This window comes from Cyprinus carpio, chromosome B9, assembly GCF_018340385.1.
Source record: "Cyprinus carpio isolate SPL01 chromosome B9, ASM1834038v1, whole genome shotgun sequence".
Lineage (NCBI taxonomy): Eukaryota > Metazoa > Chordata > Actinopteri > Cypriniformes > Cyprinidae > Cyprinus > Cyprinus carpio.
In genome coordinates this window covers 10,026,723-10,048,025 of record NC_056605.1, presented here as the reverse complement: position 1 = coordinate 10,048,025, position 21,303 = coordinate 10,026,723, and the positions used below count along the sequence as shown (strand labels likewise).

At 36.9% G+C, this 21,303-nt stretch overlaps 1 pseudogene; it reads left to right on the top strand.

Annotated features, from left to right (window-relative positions):
• LOC122138458 overlaps nt 1-21,303 on the top strand; it is a 119,589-nt pseudogene that overhangs the window by 45,422 nt on the left and 52,864 nt on the right.

Genomic DNA, 21,303 nt, shown 5'->3' with positions numbered 1-21,303 from the left:
TTTGTGAAAGTAGTTAATTTTATTTATTTTTATACCTTCCAGTATCCTGGCAATCACAAATTACCTGAATAATAATTACTGATACTGTTTTTAAAATACATAAAATTTCAAAAAAACACAAAATCAAAAAATACTACAACAAAAACAACAAAAATATCAAAATAATAAAAAATAAATAATAATAATAACATAATAATAATACGATAATAATAATCAGGATAGTAATAATAATAAGATAATAATATACATATAATCTATATTCATTGGTTTAAAGTTGAAAGGTAAGTACACCAGAAAAACATGTCCAGATGTTTGTCCAGATGCTCCCAAATTACAGTCCACTGGACATGTTCTAGCTTCTGTCATCTGAATGTACCAATTGGAGTTTGGTAAAGCGGTTCCGCAGCTCAGTATTGATTCGCTTGCTGAATAGAGAGGTTCAAATTGAGATTGCGTTAGAGATGATTGCGCTCCTCCATGTTTTGGGAGACTCCTGCATCACCCCCATGTCAGTTCTCGCTAAAACGCTGTCACGGAGACAAATGTGGCGTGGGGATGGTGTAAATCCAAACCTGTTAAAAGCTCTCAGCGAGATTAATGGATGCAAGGGGCAGCGGTGGTAGCCCCGCCTGTGTCCTGCTTTGCACTGCTGGTCATTCTCTGATTGCAATTAAGTTCCTGTTTTCACATTCTGGAGCTCCTCCCACTTGGTCCCGATCCCAGTTTCGCTGTAGCTAGAGAGATCTGACAGCTACTTTAATGCCCTCTCTGTTTGGGCTATCCATCACCCACACACTCACGCCTACATGTAAAAGAGCAGATCGCTGCCGCCAAAATTCTTTAGGGACTACAGAACCAAGGAAATAAAAGTGTGTGGAATGCTGGTTCAAGGGGTTCAACACAGCACCCACACAAACACCTACTCACGACTGGAATGCATTTGCGCCCTTGAGTTTCAATTACAACCCAATGGATTTGTCCACCAAAGAACTGGAAAAATGGGAAGAAAAACTCCAGCCCTCCAGAAAGTGATTATTTGGAGGCCAAATGAACCTTAAAAAACCATCTTCTCAGACTGCTTTCGTCGTGCCATTCACTCTCTCTTGCGGGTCTCCTCAAGCATTCCAGGCTGCTTCACAACCACGTGGTGTGAGGCGGTAGTTATCACTGTGTGACCGTTTGACTGTGCTTTATGGCTCATTTTAACAGAGGTCCGGAACATTGAATCAGTTGATTAGTATATTTTTTCTGTACGTCGTCAAGAGTAGAAGTGTGATGTAGGCAGTACCGAGAACAAGAACATATTTCTACCAAAGCCCCTTGTTAGATGTTGTTCGTAAGTGTGGATTGAAACACCCTGTAAATATACTGCTGGAAATACATAGTTTAGAGAAAAAAAAATATATATATAATTGTAAAGTCGTTCACAGCTCTAAAAAACAGTGGTGCTTCTAGCCCTTAATTCTAAAACCTGCTGATTACTTAGACAGCATTTAAAGCATCTAAATAACATAAATGTGCATCTAACGCAAAGCTTTTTACAGAAGGTGATTCGTTGCATTTCTGTTTTGTGAAGCAAAACAGAATAACGTTTCAGTGTTAATATTCTGTTGGACTCAGTGTGCCAATTTTTTTGCATCTGTTGTTTGCTAGAATTGATGTACTAGTGTAGCATTCCGAGATCAGTCAGCTGATGATGGTCCTGTTTCAGTTAGGATGATAGGTATAGGTGGTTGACAGCCATTATGCATAAAAAAATAGGCCATATTAGATTTGTGAAAAGTTTACTTTACAATTATGCTAGGAGTTAGAGAGATATTAAAAACAGAAGCATAGAGGCCAGTTTATCGTTATAGTCATATGTGGGAGACAGTGGTCCTTCTGTGAACCATTTTGTATTGACCAAAATCCCCTATTAGAGCATCGGGGTTAATATGAAGGTATTCAAGAAAGAGGATGTCCTCACGATTGACTCCTGGTCAGAGTACCTGCTTAGGAGAAAGATGCCTGGCACGGCCAGGTCAGCAGGAGAGGGATCTTGATTCTTGATGCGTGATGGTGGTGTTTTGGCGTAGGCTTGACTGTAATCTTATATGGATGGCGTGATGTGGAGAGGAGTGAAACAAGCTCCCTGACCTACTGTAGATGCTCCCATTTTGTAAAACTAACTCGTCTGACAGAAGCACACACCTCACGAGGGAAACGTGGTCGCCCAGGGTCTTTGAAAAAAGCTGCTTCTGTCCCTTGATTTGGTTTGTGTCTTTACTATTTGACATGAAAACTTTTAGGCAGTTTGGAGAGTTGTTCAGCTGCTCTCTCTGTCTTAAAGAGGAGATCTGTCCTTAACACCTCTCCATGTGACATTTCGCACAACTGTTGTCAACGCTGATAATCAGAAAATCCTAATATAACAATCAGTTCTGATAAAAAATCACACTGTGCACACTGAAAACTGGAGTTATGATGCTGAAACTTCCTCTTTGCATCTTAAAGTATAAATTACTGTACATGGTTAAAATATATTCCAATACAAACAGTTGACGTTTCAATTGTAATCTTATTGTTTTTTTTTTTTTTTTAGAAAACAAAAAAATCCCTGTAATCTTCTAGTAATTAAGTACGTGTATGTCATGGTAATTAGATGTTGTTCTTTCCTTTAGCATATGCATTTTTTTTTTTTTTTTTTTTTAATTTAACAGATCCACACCTTTATTTTTCTCTCGCTTTGTTTGGCATATGTCTAGTGGAGATAGTGGTTCTGGGAATGAATCTGTGTCCTGTAAGCACATCCTCAAACCCTGGCTGTCTCGCTCCATTCCCAAAGGTCTTTGCTCTAGATCCACGAATTAAGCATGTAAGTCTGTTCATCACACACACCAGCATCTTCTGCCTGACAGTAACACACACTGAAAGCACATTTTACCTGAATACTTCTGACTCTTTTGATCAAATATTTACGTCCCCCAAAAAAAAAAAAAAAAAAAAAAAAAAAAAAAAAAAAATCCCACTGTGACAATGAAAACTGGAGTTATGAGCGAAAATTCCGCTTTGCATGTCTAAAGAATAATTACTGACATGTTAAAATATTTCAAATACAAATAACAGTTATTTTTCATGTAATCTTCTTTTTTTTTTTTTTTTCGAAAACAAAAAAATCACTGTAATTCTAGTAATTAAGTACTTTTATGTATGGTTAAATATGTTGGTCTGTCTTTAGCATATGCATTTTTGTTTTTTTTTAATAAACAGATCCACACACTTTATTTCTCTGCTTGTTTTGTCATTCTGTCTCGTGGAGAGAGTGGTTCTGGACGTCGTGGGCCTGTAAGCACATCCTCAAACACCTGGATGCTCGCTCAAGTCCCAAAGCTTTGTTTACTCTAGAGCACGACATGGATGCATGTAAGCACTGTTCATCATACACAACATTTTTTTTTTTGCATCTGCCTGCCTGACAGTAACACAACATTCTGAAAGCACACTTTTACATGAAATACTTAGGACTCTTTGATCAAAATAATTTAGTCCACACATATGCATGTATATACTGTATATCCAAACAAAAAAAACCAAAATATATATATCTGTGGTGTGGTGTGTGTGTGTGCTGGTGTGTGTGTGGTGATTTTACATCTACAGAATAAAGAAAAAAAATAAACCAAGAAAAGTTAATTTGAGATACGTATGATAGTAACTCTTATAGAGAAGATACTGTCTCATCTCCTATTGTATTCGTAATGAATAATAAATTTAATTAGAATTTAGATGTGTTTATGAGTCAACTATTAGTTAAATGTATAGTGTGTTGGAGCAAGTTCCTATGCAGTGTTTGTAGTGATTGTGTTTCATTGTGTTGAACATGTTCGTGTTTTGGGCGGTGGTTTTTATTTTTCTCATGTGTTCAGTTATCTGAACCCCTGGAGGTGTTTATGTGCTTTTCAGTTACTCCAGTTATCCTTCAGAGTCATGATAGCCTCAAACAGCTGTTATTTCACTCATTCTTGAGAGAATTAGATGCTTTGAATGACTATCCAAAAGGCCTGAGGCGGGTGGATTGTGCTTATGGGTGAATCTCAAGGTAAAGTTGCCATTTCTTTGTTTAGCTAAACACGCTATCCACATACAGAAACCACTTAAGAGCCGGTTAAGGCCGGAGCAAACGGGGTGCATACATCTCTCTCCTGCTCTCTCAGTTATCTGTGTGATTTGTGTGTGTGCTCTCAAGCAGTCACACACATCAGCCTCTCTTTCTTCTTGGTCATACTAAAATGAGCACATTTTATCAATGGTGGCTTATCGCCACCTGGTGGAGAGAACATGCCAAGTGCCCGCAGTAGAGTAGTTGTTGCCTACTGGGAATATAAGTCAGCTGCATTCTAAAAGTACATTTGTGACCCTGGAGCACAAAACCAGTTCTTAAGTCACGGGGGTGTATTTGTAGCAATAGCCAAAAAACATTGTTAATGGGTCAAAATTATCGATTTTTCTTTTATGCCAAAGTAAAGATCATGTTCCAATGAAGATTTTTTTGTAAATTTCCTACTGTACCTAATATACAAACGTAATCTTTTGATTAGTAATATGCATTGTTAAGACTTTCATTTGGGACAACTGTAAAGGTTGATTTTTCTCAATATTTAATTTTTTTTTCACCCCATCAGATTCTTTGATTTTACAATAGTTGCATCTGTGCTAAAATATTGTCCTATCATAGGCACAAATTTGTCACATTCGTTTTCATTTGTTTAAGTACCGACCGGTTAACTGGTTTTGAAATGAATTAATAAAAACAAAAACAAACGAACAAGAAATTTTTTATTATAAATGTTATTACAATGTAAAATTTTTATATTTTAGATTAATTCAATAAACAATCATTATATAAAACAGAATCGTCCTGTAATTTAATTTGTTTGGGATGGTAAAGCTACATTGTCAGCATAATTACTACAGACATCGATGTGACAACGATTCCTTCAGAAATCATTTAATACGCTGATTTGCTACACGGTATCTTAATTAGTGTCTCCAACTCTTGACCAATGGCTTCTGCTTATCAATGTTGAAAACCTGTTTTTTTTTTTGCTGCTTATAATAATAATATAATAGTAATAGCAACTGCGACACCCCCCCCAAATGTTTGTAGAGATTATTGAATTAAAAAGTTCAATTGAAACAGCATTTATTGATTTATTATTTATTTGTGTACTGCAATAGGACTAAAACTGGGACTAGTCAAAGCAGTATAAATTGTGTTGGTCTTTTGTTTTTGTTTGCAGTGCTTTCTGTTGGTCCTTCATTGATTAAGTTGCTTTGGATACAAGTGTACTGCTAAATAAGTAAATGTGAATGGTAAAATGTAACTGTATTTACTTTACTTACTTACTAACTTGGTGTACTTACTTGCTTACTATATATACATCTTACACCAAACTTGGAATAATAGTAATATCATAAGTTAAAATAATACAAAATTAAAAAATAATAAATTATTTAATTTTGTGCCTTACTGTTTGTCAATTCTTTAAAATGCTGTTTAGGTAGGTGCTCACTAGGGTACACACTCACTAGGGAGCACAGAGTCCAAATGGGAATCTTCTGTCAACTGTTTGCAATCACTTCTTTCATGTCTTCTGTCATGTTTGTCAGGTGAATGTGATCTTGGAAGCTTTCGGTCATGGCTGAGACTCAGATGAAAACTCCTCGGCAAGCCGCTTCATCACATATAATCTCACTGCAGTACTTTGAGAGAGAGAAAGACTATGCTCAGAGGTAAGTTACACACTGCTAACTGTGTGTTAACTTTGATTATTCATAGAATTGCTTTAAAATACTGCCTCAGCAGCAGAAGAACTTCTGCGCTATCATCCTTCACCTATAGAGGCGAGGAAAGTGCGCTACTAGTGACTATACAACTTATTTCTTACTGTTGTTGTGTTTAGGGTCCGTCTGTACACTTACATGCATGGAGAAGTCGAGGGTCATCTGCACCCCACCCGCATCATCCAGCAACTTCAACGTGCCTTCTACCCTGTGGGCCGAGGGGCTGTTCAGCAGAGGAGAAGAGTAATCTATATCTAAACAATGTCCTAGCCCACAGGTAACACACGGCAAGTTGAACTGTAGACATGTTAAAATCATTTGCTGTATTCCCACCTATTTTCAAAGACCTCCCTTAGAAAACTCATAGCCTGTAGTCATGAAAATATATATAAAAATGTTACTTTATTATTAATTAATATTGTGAATAAGGATTTTAATTTTATTCATTTTATTTTCATAGTAAGGATTAAGTATAGTATTTTTAGTTATTTTTATTAGTTCACAAACATTGGCAATGAGGGTTATTTTATTTTATTTATTTTATTTTATTTTATTTTATTATTATGATTACAATATTAATTTTATTTAATTTATTTATTTTATTTCACAGACACTGCAAATATAAGTGTTTCAAAATAAGGTAATTTTAATATAAAGTTATTAGAGTATATTTATGTATAATTTATATATTAGAGTATATTTTATATTTTTAAATAAACCTAGTTAAATTTGCACAACGAAATGAAAATAATGATTTTACCCAGAGCTTACATAGAAAACCAACTTGAAAAGTAAGGTCATGTGATTAGTGTTTCCATGTTTATTCTCAGGTTTTTTTCATATTCTATCTCTATATGATTTGCAATGTAGTAAAGGGTACTATGAGACATAACACTGTTCATTGAGCCTGGTGATTATTAAAGTTCAGCATTTTAATGCATTGAATTTTCATTGTCAGAATGACACAGTTTCAAGTCTTTAACAGTCGCTCAGGATTTTCAGAAATGGGACAAAAATTTATATTGGATGATGTCAGATGCCAGTTTTTAAACTTGTTTTCCCCTGAACTCTCTGTGACTCCATGTGTACCCTCAGCAAATCTTGCATAGGGGTAAATGGAGGGTTATCATTAAATATTTGAAACATTCACCTTTCTTTGACTTGAATTTGTGATTATTCAGTGACACTTAAAACATACTTAAACTTTACTTGAGCACTCTTAAAGGCCTAGACCAAATACTCAATCTCCAGAATCCACTAGCAGCGTAACGTCTAAATCGTCACTAATCTTAAAGTGGGAACTAATCAATGTCTCTTCTGTGTTGTTTGTTTTGGTTTTCAGGTCTAATGAACACAGCGGGCCCCCGGTGAAACTCCTGCAGTAACTACAGCCGTGTCCTCAGAGCAGAGAGAAGCTCCTCGGCCCTTAAACAGGCTCATGCGTGCCCTCGGCTTCAACAGACTGGTTACACACATGTTCAGTAAACACAGGCATCCTTACACACACACGCCAAGATGCAACTACCACATATGGCACACTGAGGTTTTTATTTAGTTTCTGTCGTGAAAGTGTGTGTTTGAGAGAGAGAAATACAATGCAGTCTAAAAATCAGAGACCCACCATTGAGAATCTAGGATTTAAAGTTGCACTTAAACCTGGAAAATAAAAACTTAAGTAAATGAACAAAACAAATAAATAAATGTGTGTAAACGATGTATACTGCATTTCAAGTTTAAAAAAACTTTCAAAAACGGTTCAAAAAATTATTATTCAGATTAATATCAATTAACGGCAGTTGGGTTTGTTTTGATTTAATAATAATAAATAATAATAATTAATAAAAACTAATAAAAACACGCTAAAGATAGGACACAATAAAACCACCAAACCACAATAAAAAAAAACCATGATTTATGCAATTCATAAAAAACTGAGGGTTATCCGTATTTGCAAAAAAACTCTTCATATATAATTTAAGTTATGTTATTTAATTTCAGACAACACAAATGCTGTTTTAGGGCTTTGGATTTCGATCCAGTTAACTATAAATAACCCTGATTCAGAGACATTACTTTATAGCTCATCAGCAGAATCTGAGCTGTCTCGTCTAAACGGATAGTAAGCAAAGACGGTCGGTTTTAAGAGGACCACATGTACAGAAGGAGACCGAGCGCTTCGGTATGCCTACTGGCTTTGGCAGGCGCTTCAGAAACTGTTGTTCTGATTTATGTAGGTTTTAGCACATTATAACTCATTACAAGTATGTCTGGAGACTATAAAAAAAAAAAAACACTACTCATGACCTGAAGGCCACACTAACCTGTCAACCTGTGTGTGTTATGCTGTTGGTGGTTAGGTAAAGACTTGAGGAGTTTGAGCATCATATATGTTCAGACAAACACATGCACACCCACTTATGGTAATATGTGGACATTTTGGTAACAGTATGAGGGTGTAATATCAGAGTGGTTGAGTCCATGTGTTTTTTGTTTTTGTGTTGGTGGTTCCAAACACACACATTTGCAGTCTCTCACACAACCTGACCTCCAGCCAGGACACTGGTGTTCTAATTCCTACCAGGAACCTGTAAATCTGCGCTTCATTAAAGGAGGATTGTTCTCCCTCATCCCATCAGCTGCAGCACGACACTCAGGACCCTCACACACATCAACACAGCACACAGTCTCTCAGACGTGCCACATGTATATCTGCCTCTGCCTTTTACTTTTACGCTCATCTCTTTCCTTGCACATGGAACAGTTGGTTCGCAACCTGGTTTTCGGACTGTTAAGGTCTCATAATGTCCAACACAATCTTCGGAATATTCCACTCCATAATGTAATGCTGTAATTGACAGCACTTGGTTTTCAGTTTTTTGTTTTTTTTCACAGAAATTAGATACATACATTCATTCATACATGCATAACATATTGTACATAAAAATGATACAAAAGTAAACTGAGTAAATTGAGGAGAGGGGGGGTATGATTTCAGTTGTGGCATCTTAAATGTTGGATTTTTGCAGCATTTTACTTAAAATGATTTCATATATATGTAATGTATGTATGTATGTAGTGTTAGTGCTGTCTAATGATTAATCACGATTAATTGCATCCAACGTAAAACAACAAACATGTAATATGTGTGTTTGCTATATATCACACACACACACACACAACACACACACCAAACACACATACAGTATATATTTTGAAACTATTTTAAACTGTAAAATAAAAACACAAATTACTACAGCTTAGACTAAAATAAAATGAAAACTGCAATTCCATAAAACACAAATATGTAATACTGTAATAGCAATATAAATTAAAGACTAAACCAGACGAATAGTGAATCACAGTTATTCAATAAATAATTGGATATTATATTCTTTATGCACATACTAGTGATGGGGTGAATTGAGCAAAAAAATAACTGATTAGAAATATTTTTTGTATGTACCACCTTTATTATTTTAATAATAATAAAAAAAAGTGGATTTTGTTCCTTGTTATTTTTGTTTTGTCGTTCACTTATAGGTGTTGTATGCACTGTTAGATATTCTGCAACTTTCACCCGACTTATGCGTTCTTTTTTCTACAACCCAACTCATTTCTAATACATAGAGATACAGAATAGAACAGGAGAGCAGTATAGAATCTCCTATAGAACAGGCGAGATCAGCAGGGGTGTCAATCTCAGTGTTGTTCAAAATTGGTTAATAAGTAGCAAAATAGCACCCCAAACAAAACAAAATGTAAATTGAATTTGATTCTGTATTTGTGGACACACGCCCTCAAGATGTACTGTTTCTGATGCTGTGAAATTCCAACCCTGTTTCTCAGGATGTTTTCTGCCTTTATAAGGTCTGACTCTCAGGGCACTTTGTTTTTTCAGGCAGGAGGTGGGGAAGGAGAGGAGAATGTGTGTTGGTGACTCCTCTCTGCGCTGCTATGCACTTGGGAGATGTTGCGCATTTTTAGACCGCCCCTGACAGGACGCTGACCTTGCGTTTTGATGTCCGACTTGCAGGCTGCGGATAGAGGTCGTCATGCAGAGCTGCGCCACAAGGCCAGCAGAGGCCGATCTGCTCCACCGGGAGGCCTGAAAGATAGACGGGGAAAAGTTGGGGGCGGGTGACTGCGCAGCAAGAACCTGTGTCACACACCATCCCTGGTTGTTTACAGCAGTTTTCTACCATGGCCTAATAGCCGGAAATCACGCAGCACCGCGAATGGGAAACGCTCTCTGCCAATCTAATAAACACACATACACACTCTGTCATCCAATTTTTGTACTAAAGCCCCTTTTTAGCCACGCACCTCGCACAGGGTCACCTGTTTCCTTAAGCCCTGGCAGAGCAGCAGGGCGGAACAGAACGGCCCCTTTACCTCCACGTTTACATAATGGACACACATAATACTGAGCCTGGGTGTAACAAGTGACGTCAGGCGATGCGCAAATACACAAACCAATCCCATTCACAAATCCGTTATGAAGGGTTTTCCCGTCGTTGTGGATACGTGAGAATCACGTAAAAAACGCCCTATTATAACACTAATGGGTACACTCCACCCAAACACAGAAATGACAGTACACTATTTGCCAAAAGCAACAGTAATATAAGTGCCAGAATAGGAAGTAAATTGGAGGCCTGTAGTTGACGCTGGATTCTGTATGTTTTACAGCATGCTATTTAGACTCTAACATCTGATTGGATGAGCCAACGTTTCAAAGCTTTGTCATGTTGCCGTTTTGCATCTGCAGTATTGGTGATGTGTAAATTATTTCTAAGAGAGTAATAAAAAGCACCATTAAATATTTGTAGGACTTTTTTTGTGAAGGTTTTTGAAAGAAGTCTCTTAATGGTCACCCAGGCTGATTTAACTTTGATCAACCATACAGTGAAATCAAGTGTATTGGTATAATTTACAAATTCACATAACGTTTTCCGTTTGAATATACTGTAAAAGGTAATTTATTCCTGTAATGTAAAGCTGGGTTTTCATGAGCCATTACTCTGTTCGGGAAACATTTATTATTTTATTTTGTTATGTGTTATTATTGTTTTTATTATTATCTTATACTATTATATGCTGAAAACAGTTGTTGTGCTTAATATTTTTGTGGAAACAGTGATTATATTTTACGAGACTTGCTGTTTTTTTGTTTGTTTTGTTTTTCAATGGTACAATGGTGTAAAATATATTTAAATTTATTATATTATCATTTAAAATTTAAAAATAGAGGCTGAAAGTTGCTGTGCTGTGAAGGCAATGCCTGTCAGAATTAAAACCATAAGATAAGGTAAATAAATTTCTGTGATTCAGTGCATAATTCAGATTTCCAAAAGCACATTAGAAGGTGGTTTTTTTTTTTTGTTAGTTTTTTTTTATTAATGGCCGACCAGACAGGGTGCAGCTGAGCTATTTTTATTAAATAATTGCCATTTTTTTATGTTTATTTATTATTATATTTTTTTTGGTATGTCTTCAAATTGGCTAATTTCAGTCCAGAATTGAGATTTGTAACTGGTTGTGATCATATAAATGTGTCTGTTTTGTTTTTTTTTTCATAAGTGGCTGGGATGTTGCAGGTGAGCTCTGAGATCTCGGCTTCTGCCCTCACCTCTGATGTGCAGTGTTTCAAAGGTACTACCTTCAGTCTGCACGTATGTCACGTATCACCATCAATCAACACACAGACTAAACACTGTCAATTAAACGTCAAAATCTTGTTTGGCATAACACGTACATGTGAGTAATCTCACTGCAGGGAGGCCTGCTGCCAACTCAATCTTTGAGTGTACTGGCCTTTGTCCAGGCACAAACTCATCAATGAAAGCGGCCTCAAGCTTTTTCGGCCCGTGGATCATGTTACGGGCGAGCCAAATTGGGCTCAATTTGACTCAATTGGATAACCTGCCTTTCTCATTCAAAATACACAGACATAAACATGCAGTCTTCTTTTTTCAAGTCTAGACTTGTGTGCATGTTGTACCATTACTATAACAAGTGGTGGAGTGTTGTATGAATCACATGAATGTCCTGGATGTGTAATCTAATTCAGCCAGCCATCGAGACAGGGACCACCGAACCTTTTTGCCGAAAATTAACAAGCACACTTGGCATGTCTTGGTGTCTGTCTGTGATTGCGTCCCTCATCTCTCTCTCTCCTCGACTCTCTCTCTGTCTACTTTCGCTTTGGTCATGCATCGCATGACTCTCATTTAAACAGGGATAGTTTTTCCCCAAAAAACTAATCTTTTGTCAATCATTTACTCTTCTGAAAAATATCAAAAATAGACTGAAGTAATATAAAACTGATTTCCATAATCACTTGTGCGCTATTTTTTTTTTTATTGTTTGCTTTGAATGATGAAAAGATCAATATTTTAATGCTCTTCAAAATAAGTCCTATCTATTTCCATTCAAATCTTTTAAGTGAATTGATTGGTCTAATTTAGTAAAAATGGTCTGAATAAATCGTCTTGTTGTGCGTTTGTTGTTTTGGTTCTTGTATTTCATAAACAAGTAAACAATTCAGAAAGAAATGCCATCCTTACATGCCCACACTATGTGTAGTGTAATATAATGCAGAGGAGAATTAAAACTCTGATATGCGACAATCACAGGGACCCTGATCGACGGTCAGACTTTTGGCAGTGGTGTATCTGGATGTTTGACGCACTGTGGCTGGCCATTCAATGAACATAGCGAATGTGGGATAGTTCAGTATCTGACATCATCGAGTCCAGGCGCATGTGTGTCTCCCCTTCCGCATTAGCATGTGCCGTGGTCCATATCCAGCCACACCACCCAACAATGGGCTGCTTGTTTTTCAGCCTCCCATGTGCGGCGTATATCAAGTCAAAATGTGACACACTGTCTCCATTTGGTTTTCTTTCTTTGCCCTGTACCCCTGTTGGAGTTGAGCAGTCACTTTTTACTGAAAGGATCAGCTTGCATTTAGTTGCTACACGATACCTGCTATGGGTCCTTCCTGGTTAAAGCTGGTTCGGTGACGTGTTTTATTGATGGACAGCAAAACAACTCAGCATGCTCTTTATGGCGAAGCTGGTTTTTGACCCATTACTAGATAAAGTAACAATTTACCACAAAAATTTTCTTCTGATTGGAATCAAACTTGTAAGACCTTACACAAGAGTTATTCATATCCTGCTCTTTTCTTATTCATATCTCAGAATGGATTGTGACCATGGTTTGCTGAGCTTAAAAATTCTAAAGTTATTATAAAACATAGAGCACTGGTTCCCAATCTGTCCTGAAGACCACCGCAACACTGGGGGGGGGGGGCCTCTTCTGTGTCTCTCTTATCTGACACACACATTTGAGTCCTCGGAGTCTTCACTAATGAGCTGATGATTTGACTCAGGAGGTTTTGAATAGGGAGCACATCTAAAAATGTGCAGTTTCGGGTGTTCTCCCGGATTTGTGAACCACTGCTCCATGTTATATAATAACTTTAGAATTGTTATAGGTATGCTAGTCTTTAAGGATGAAAGACAATGGTGAAAGGTCACTACTGCTTGATATTTTGCCCTCTGCTTAGAGGTGATTGTCATAACAAGGCGCACACAGGTCGAAAGTCCAACCATCACAGAGTGACCTCTTGGCCAAGAGCTTTATACGGACGACTCTTCATCTGTCCTGTCAATAGCATTAACTGCTTTACCTCCAAGGCCATGCAAGATAGCACGGGGTCAGTTTGCAGAGCATGTGTGTGTGAGTGTGAACGTGAGCTTAGATTCATGCTTTATTGTTGGATGGTGTTAACCATTGTCCTCAGTGTGAATGAGGGAACCTGAATAAAGAAGATTGTTATTGGAAGAACTTAGTTCACACAATTATTCTTCATTGTTCCGAAGAACATAAAATGTCAGTGATGGTTACCAGCTATTTTGGATCTGTATGGATTGTGTGTGTGTGTCCTCAGCTGCTCACCGCTCACACATACTCAGCTGTTTCAGCAGACTACTAAGAAATAATATTTTGGAATGGTTTACACATATTGTATGTGAGACATCTGCTATAGAGCATATGGACGGTAAGTGAAGCCAGAGCCAGTAGGCGTATGAGCAGGAAGACACACCTCCTCTGCTGTTATTGCATTATGAGAACGGTATCTCGAGCTAAAACTGAAATTTCTCGTGGAACTCCAAGTATTTGTGCATTCACACATGAACAGTCACAGTGACTCATCATTCCACACGATTTTCACATGCCTCACTATCCTCCAAAAAACACATTGTGAGCATATATTTGCATATAGCATATATATATTTCATATTATAGCATATATTTTGACAAACAATTAGAAACTCACAGATTCACTAACGGCTGTATGCAGGACCCCATATATATGTATATATAATATATGATATATAATGTGTGTGTTACCCTGGCCCACAAAACCAGTCATAAGTCCCACAGGTTTATTTGTAGCAATAACCAACAATACATTGTATGGGTCAAAATTATCGATTTTTCTTTATGCCTTAAAAATCATCAGGCTATTAAGTAAAGATCATGTCCCATGAAGATATATTTAGTAAATTTCCCTAGCATAAATGTATATAAACGTAATATGCATTGCTAAGGACTTAATTTGGACAACTTTATATTATACTTAATTGCATGATTCTGAACAATTTAATTAATCAAATGTTACAGTAAAGTCTTTTATAATGCCTATACTATAAACATTCCACAAATCCAGCTTTGCCATCAATTTATTAGAAATTTCCAAGTAACTCTAATTATGTTTGTATTCCCACATAATGGGGTCCCGGTGACTCATCATTTAACATGATTTCACATGCCTTACTCCAAAAAAACAAACAAACAAACAAAAAAAAACAAAACATACAAATGTGCACTTCGACAAACAATTAGAAACTCGCGCAGCTTCTCTAATGGCTATATGATGTAAATTGTTTCACAATATTGCTGTTTTTACTGGCATTTTTGAAACATAATCTTACTAACTCCAAACTTTGAATGGCATAAACTGTGCATAAACTTGATACATTCTTAATGCAAGTAATGTATCATAATGTTTCTCGCAATTCATACTAACTTTTAGCTCTCATCTGGTCAAAAAAGGAATAGTTCACCTTCAGTTGCTGGTCCCTTTCTATGTAGTGTTTTGACATACTGTAGGTTATTTTTAGTTTTTTTATTTTTTTTTTGTGTTGGTTTTTTTTTTTTTTTTCATACTATGGAAGTCAATGGGGACCAGCAACTGAAGGTGGACCAACTAACCTTTAATTTTGAGCACTTTGGAGATATATGGATTCAACTGAAGAAATAAGAAGACATCCACACACTCAAAACAATTGTCATCTATTTACAAAAGGTTTACTATTGTAAAGAAATGAAGGTCTGATGTGTGATCAATAACTGGCCAAAGCAGGCTTGACCTGTTGTGTCCTGGTCAGCAGTTCAGTGCAGTAGGCTAATGTTTATTGATGTGTATATGAGAATGTTTATTACGGGTCTTTGAGGGCATGATCACACCAGCACACACTATTATAAAACAGAGTCGCTTATTATGGCACTAAAACTGAGCTTTGGCATTTTATTATGTGTAGTTGTCTGTCCATAACTTTGTTTTACAAATAATTCGTATTTCCTCACTATGAATCTTTATAGGGTGAAATGATAAAAAAAAAAATATATATATTATATATATATTATATATATATATATTATTATTGTTATTTTATATATATATATATATATATATTATAATTTTTTTTTTTTTTTTTGAACAGCTGATTGGACCATGTTAAGAGAAGCGTTCCTGACATGTCTGACAGCTCCGCTTACTTCCAGTGATGTTGGGTGTTACTGGTGTAGACAAGGTGTAACAGTAAATTATGACAGAATTGTCTTGACATAACCTTTTGTTTCTTAGAAGGAAACCTGCTGTATTTTTTTTTTTCTTGTCAGTGACCTTTAAATATAAATATATTTTTTTCTTTCTCTCTCTGCTTTTTACACTATAAAACACTTGCACTTCAGCTATAGTTCAATTACATAATTATTGGCTTCAGATCACTAAATCAAAGTTCATAGGCCCTTCCCCCCCTCTAACAGGTCCTGAAATATTTGTTCCTGTCTGTTTAGCAACAGAGATCCTGCCTGCCCTTGAGATAAGCAGCCTGGACATCTTTGGCTTCGAGGAATTCCAAGCGCAATGGTTTATGAACAAGGTAAGTGGAGACAGCACAGATATAATTAGGACAGCTTGATAATTACACTTTTTTAACATCTGATTGTGACCTTAGCTTTTTGCAGAAGGGTCTTTTCCTACTCATTGTAACGTCACGCTGGAGCTAACATTTACTAGCCCCCCCTTTCTCAGTGCAGACTATTCAAGCTTTATCATCTGGCTCCTACAAGAACACAAACTGCTCTTCACCTTCTTGTTGTGTGGATTGTGGGGCTTCTAAACCTGGTCTGGTGCCTGCCGCTAGGTTTATGATGTGGATTAATACCCACAGAGCCACATAGGACCAGTGGGAATCAAGGCATTATGCTCATGATCCTGTTTTCTGTATAAGGGGAAAGCACTGACCTGTTTTCCCAGTATTGTCCTCCTGCCTAGGGCTTTGGACTTTTTTAGACTTAACGACAACACGGGATGTTCTTCTGCTGGGTTTTTTCCACCACAAAGGCATTTTCATTCCTAAGCCCGAGACAGTGGTTTTTTTTCTGACTCTGCTCATGCTGACTTTATGGCTCTGTTTCAAAACTGAGTGAGCTGGCTGTGTGTGTCCTGTTTTTTTAAAAGGCATCTAGAAGTGTGCGCTTCCGATGTGTAGGCTGTTGTTCTAAAACTTAGCTAAGAATACATTTGCATCAAACTGAAAAAATTCAAAGCAGCAGACAATAGAGTGCTGCCAGGATGGTGACATAATTTTGCAATGTCCACATCCAAGCCAGCACGTTATTACATCACCCTGGTTTCTTTGAGCAATTACCCAATAGGATTTTTCCACTGGCGTTTTGGATGGCACTGCAAAAGAACTTTGTGACAGACAGAAGTCTGCTTTCACAAAACACGTTGATTTCTATGGAAGCCCCTTCGTTTGGGAAAGCTCACTGTGTGCTCTGCTTGGCCAGCTGACCCAGTGTGTGTTGGAATTGGGTGGTTTTTATCTCAATGCAGTGTGCTCCGGGAAATGCCAACACCCCTTAACTGTAAACATCAAGCAATTTTGTTACAGTCTCTCTAAAAAGGAAAATCCACAGTGAAAGTCTTTAATTATAATCCCACCACGAAATACAGAAGAAAATAACCCAGGGTAATTAAGTAAAACATGTAACCGCAGAAACACTAACTTGACAAACTTCTACTAAACAGGAAGAAGACTTTAAATAAGGCATCTGACGAGGGAAAACAATGTGGAGGAAGTTAACTTAATGATAACTAATGAGCAAATTAACTAAAGAAGTCAAACACCAAACTAAGAACAAAACCATATAAGGAAAAACCGAAACAGACCAGGCGTAACAGAAAAACACAATACTAGAGTTAATACTCCTCAACACAATTATAATGACGGACGTTTAATAATGTGGTTGGCATCACCATATCAGTTCAAAGCCCAAGTCACATTCCAGAAAATAGAAGATGACCAAGCCAATGCGATCTAATTTTGCGACTTTGCAAGTATGACTTGAGCAGAATGTATCGAGTGGTAAGCCTGGCTACCCCCACCTTTATTTATTTTTTTTTCATTTTAATTTTCTAGACTCTGTTTTTTAATGGTTAATTAAAATTTTATTCTCCCAAAAGGTTTATTTTAAGGCCCTATGGGTTATGGGGTTTTAATTGTTTCCATTTTTTACTTTTATTATGTTTTATAGTTTTTTATTTTTTATCAAATTCTGTTTTTCCATTGGTACTTTTAGATTCCATTAGCATGGTTCCAGAAAATAATTAATAAGTAGAAGCATCTCTAATTAGATGATTTGTAGATATTTTATTTGTATTTAATTTTTATTTATTTATTTATTTGATTTGAATAATGTGTTGAATTTTTGAGAATACTTTGAGTTATGTGTGTTTACATATTTCTGCTAATATACATACATATATATATATATATAATTATATATATATAATATATAATATATATAAGTATATATATATATAATATATATATTATACCTAATAATATATTAAATGTTGCTTTAAATAATGTTTAATAACTTCATTATCTATACATTAGTAGTAGTACTATCATTATGTTGAAGGGGTGCTATCATGCTTTTTTCACGTTTTTTCAACTTTAGTTGGCCTGTAATGTTGCTGTTTGAGCATTAAAAAGATCTGCAAAGTTACAAAGCTCAAAGTCCACTTCAAACTGCGCGATATTTATTAAACAGAAATCACTTTTTCAAAAAACTACAACGAATGACTCGTTTGGACTACTACAACGCATATTTTCCGGGATTTGTGATATCACAAGGATCGGACGAATGGGACGAGACCTGGTTGAGCTGCACTAGAAAAGGCAACTGAAGGCAGATGAGCTTAAGATGGTTACAATCATCCGGTATAAATCACACTCAAATTGATTCGATTTTTTTCCGCAAATATTACACTGAAGCTCACAGCAGGCGGTTAGTGGTAAGGGACGTGACATTTTCTGACCAGGCGCTGAGTGCTGTCAATCACAACACACACTGGCCCAGCTAACCAATCACAGCGCATTTCGTATTTCAGAAGGCAAGCCTACAGGAACTATTCCGAGCCATTCATGCCAGACTGGGGGAGAGAGGTGATGTAATAATGTAAAATATGTGAAAAAATAATGTGTTTTTCAGAACAACCTAGTAATGAGAGCCTGTTCTGATACACCCCCAAAAAACAAAATCAAGACCTTGTAAAAAGAGCATAATAGGACCCCTATAAGTAATATTTCTGTAATGGTTTCTTCAAGTTAAACTGAACTTTTTTTTATTTTTGATAGGTTGCTGTGAAGACCTTTAAGTTTCTGTTTGTATATGATATGATGATAGTTTTACTCAGAAGAATGGTACAATGCTCACAAGTGACTCTCAGAGCAGCTCTGGAGATTATGTTCATGTATTCATATACTGAGGTGCCAGAGGCTGAAAACACTGCTTCAGTATGTGTGTAGTAAATGAAACCGCACATCTGCACCATTCATTCACACAGAGACATGCAGATCATGCAGGATTCATATTTAAATGGTATTTTTGCAGCTTAATATTCACTTTCTAAATCATATGTTTTTTGATTTAAGTGGACTGACTTTTAATTTCTTCATCCAAAATTAGAATTTTAGAAAAGTCAGTTTTTATGAGCTGGATTCAACAATTCAAATCCCATATACATGCTACAGCAAGCTCTCATTCAGAAGTGCAGGGTATTGTCCAAAAGCAAAGTTGGCATGATGACATTTAGCGATCCTATGGCATGGGTGGGATATTACTGATGTAAGTTAGAAATGTACCAGAAAATATCTTATGTTAACCAAAGACCTTATTTCAGTCATTTTAACCCATTCAATATACCCATTGACTTTAGGAATGATGGAACTAGACATTTTCAAATTAGATCTGTTTACTACAGGTTTTAGGATGGATTACTGGAGCACTGTGTATTTATATGCTGTCTTTGGATTATAGAAAATGCCTGAGAAATAGTTTCACGAGTTATAGTAATATCTGAGTAATAGTTTAAAACTGACTATTAAAGCAGCTATTGGTACTAACATATGAGGTTTCATTTCAGTTGGGATACCTCCTTAGAAGACAGTTAGAAAGAGCAGCTTTCTAGGTTTTTTACAAAGCTCATATGTTTGACTCAGATATACCCCAGAGAGAGGTTGGCTAAGGCTAAACTGCGTGACAATTCAACTTTCGTTTCAGTTGTTGTGAAAGCATTAGTGCATTCTTTCACGGTAGTCTGGAACCAGACCCAGACACACATAGCTGGATGTGCCATATACATTGTAGCGCATTATTTTTTCCCCAAAGTCTGAAGTAGCATGAAATAAAGCAGCTGCTGTTGAGACCCTAAGCGTGTTCATTATTACAGTGCTTTGGAGAGAGGCAAATGTCCGTCTGAAGGCTAAGACACCACATGTGCACACTGCCGCCCCCACTGCCCAGAATCCCTCAGTAGCCACGTCTGCACAATGAGAGCTGTGTTTTTTTTGTACAGGACGAGATGGGGTTGACATGTGGGTGGATGGAGGTGGTGGTAGGGGGGGTTTCTCCTCAGATGAACCCCTTGGCACAAGACTTTCGGGAGTCTCTCAGAGCAGAGTGGGGTTTTGACCCTTGAACCATTGGCCTAGATTTGGCACCAACCAATGTCATTGTTGTCATAGACTCTGTAGGGAGGATGCATGGCATGAGGTAAGTGGGGCCACTGTGGAGCAATGGTTCGTGATATGAGCTTTCGGTCATCTAGCACAACTGCTTGCTAAAACCAGGTAAAGGAGGGATCTACATAGGAACTCCTGCTGGAAAAAAATAGCTTAAACAAGCCTGAGTGAGTTGGTTGCAGGTTGGTTTTGTCTGGTTTTGCTTATTGGCCAGCTGGTCATGACTAGCAAACCAGCATAGACCATAACAGCTCTAATACATATGACCAAAAAGCCACAATTTTATTGGTTTATCAGATTTATGCACGGAGTGCCGAACAGGCATTAACAGCCCATTCATCCAAATTAAGTATAACCACATCAAATTTGTTTTCAGCCTGGGCGTGTTAAATCTTGGTATGAGAACACACGCTTTAAACCAGTATTTATGTTAATAACCAACAAATGCAAGCCCGTCACGACCAGACATTTTTGTGCAAAATATTTCTTAAGGTCTGTCCCCCATCAGTCTAGGCGAGGACCTTTTTTTATGTGTGGATGTGTTCTTTCTGTGACAGATCTGTGTCATCTGTGGACAACTGTTGAGAGTAGGCAGGTAAGGGTGTGTGTGTCTGTGTCTGTATGTGTGCCATTTCTGGATGTCTCCTTAACAGTGTTGGACAAGGTGTAAATCAGGATTGGTGCTAGAAGAGATAAGTGCTTACCCACAGTCCCTTGGGAGATCTCCTGGTGATGGTGTATGTGACAGATTGGGAAGTGCTTACAAGACACCGAGATACGTAGACACCTTTAATCTACATTTGAAAGAAGATTTACAGTCCTTGACCTTTCAAGGTCACAAGAATGAGAAAAAATAAATCAAAAATTAGGGGCAAGCGGCTGTAATTACGGGGCTTGATTTAGGTATTTAATGCCACTTGATGCATACTGATGACATTATAAGTATTAAGTATCAGGAGGTAGTTGTGATCGAAATCTGTAAATCTACAAATACTCTTGACTCTTGAAGGTGTCTATACATCCAGTTTCAGGAACTAATGCACCACTATTCTGTTTTAGTTTTTTTTTTTTTTTTTTTTTTTTTCAT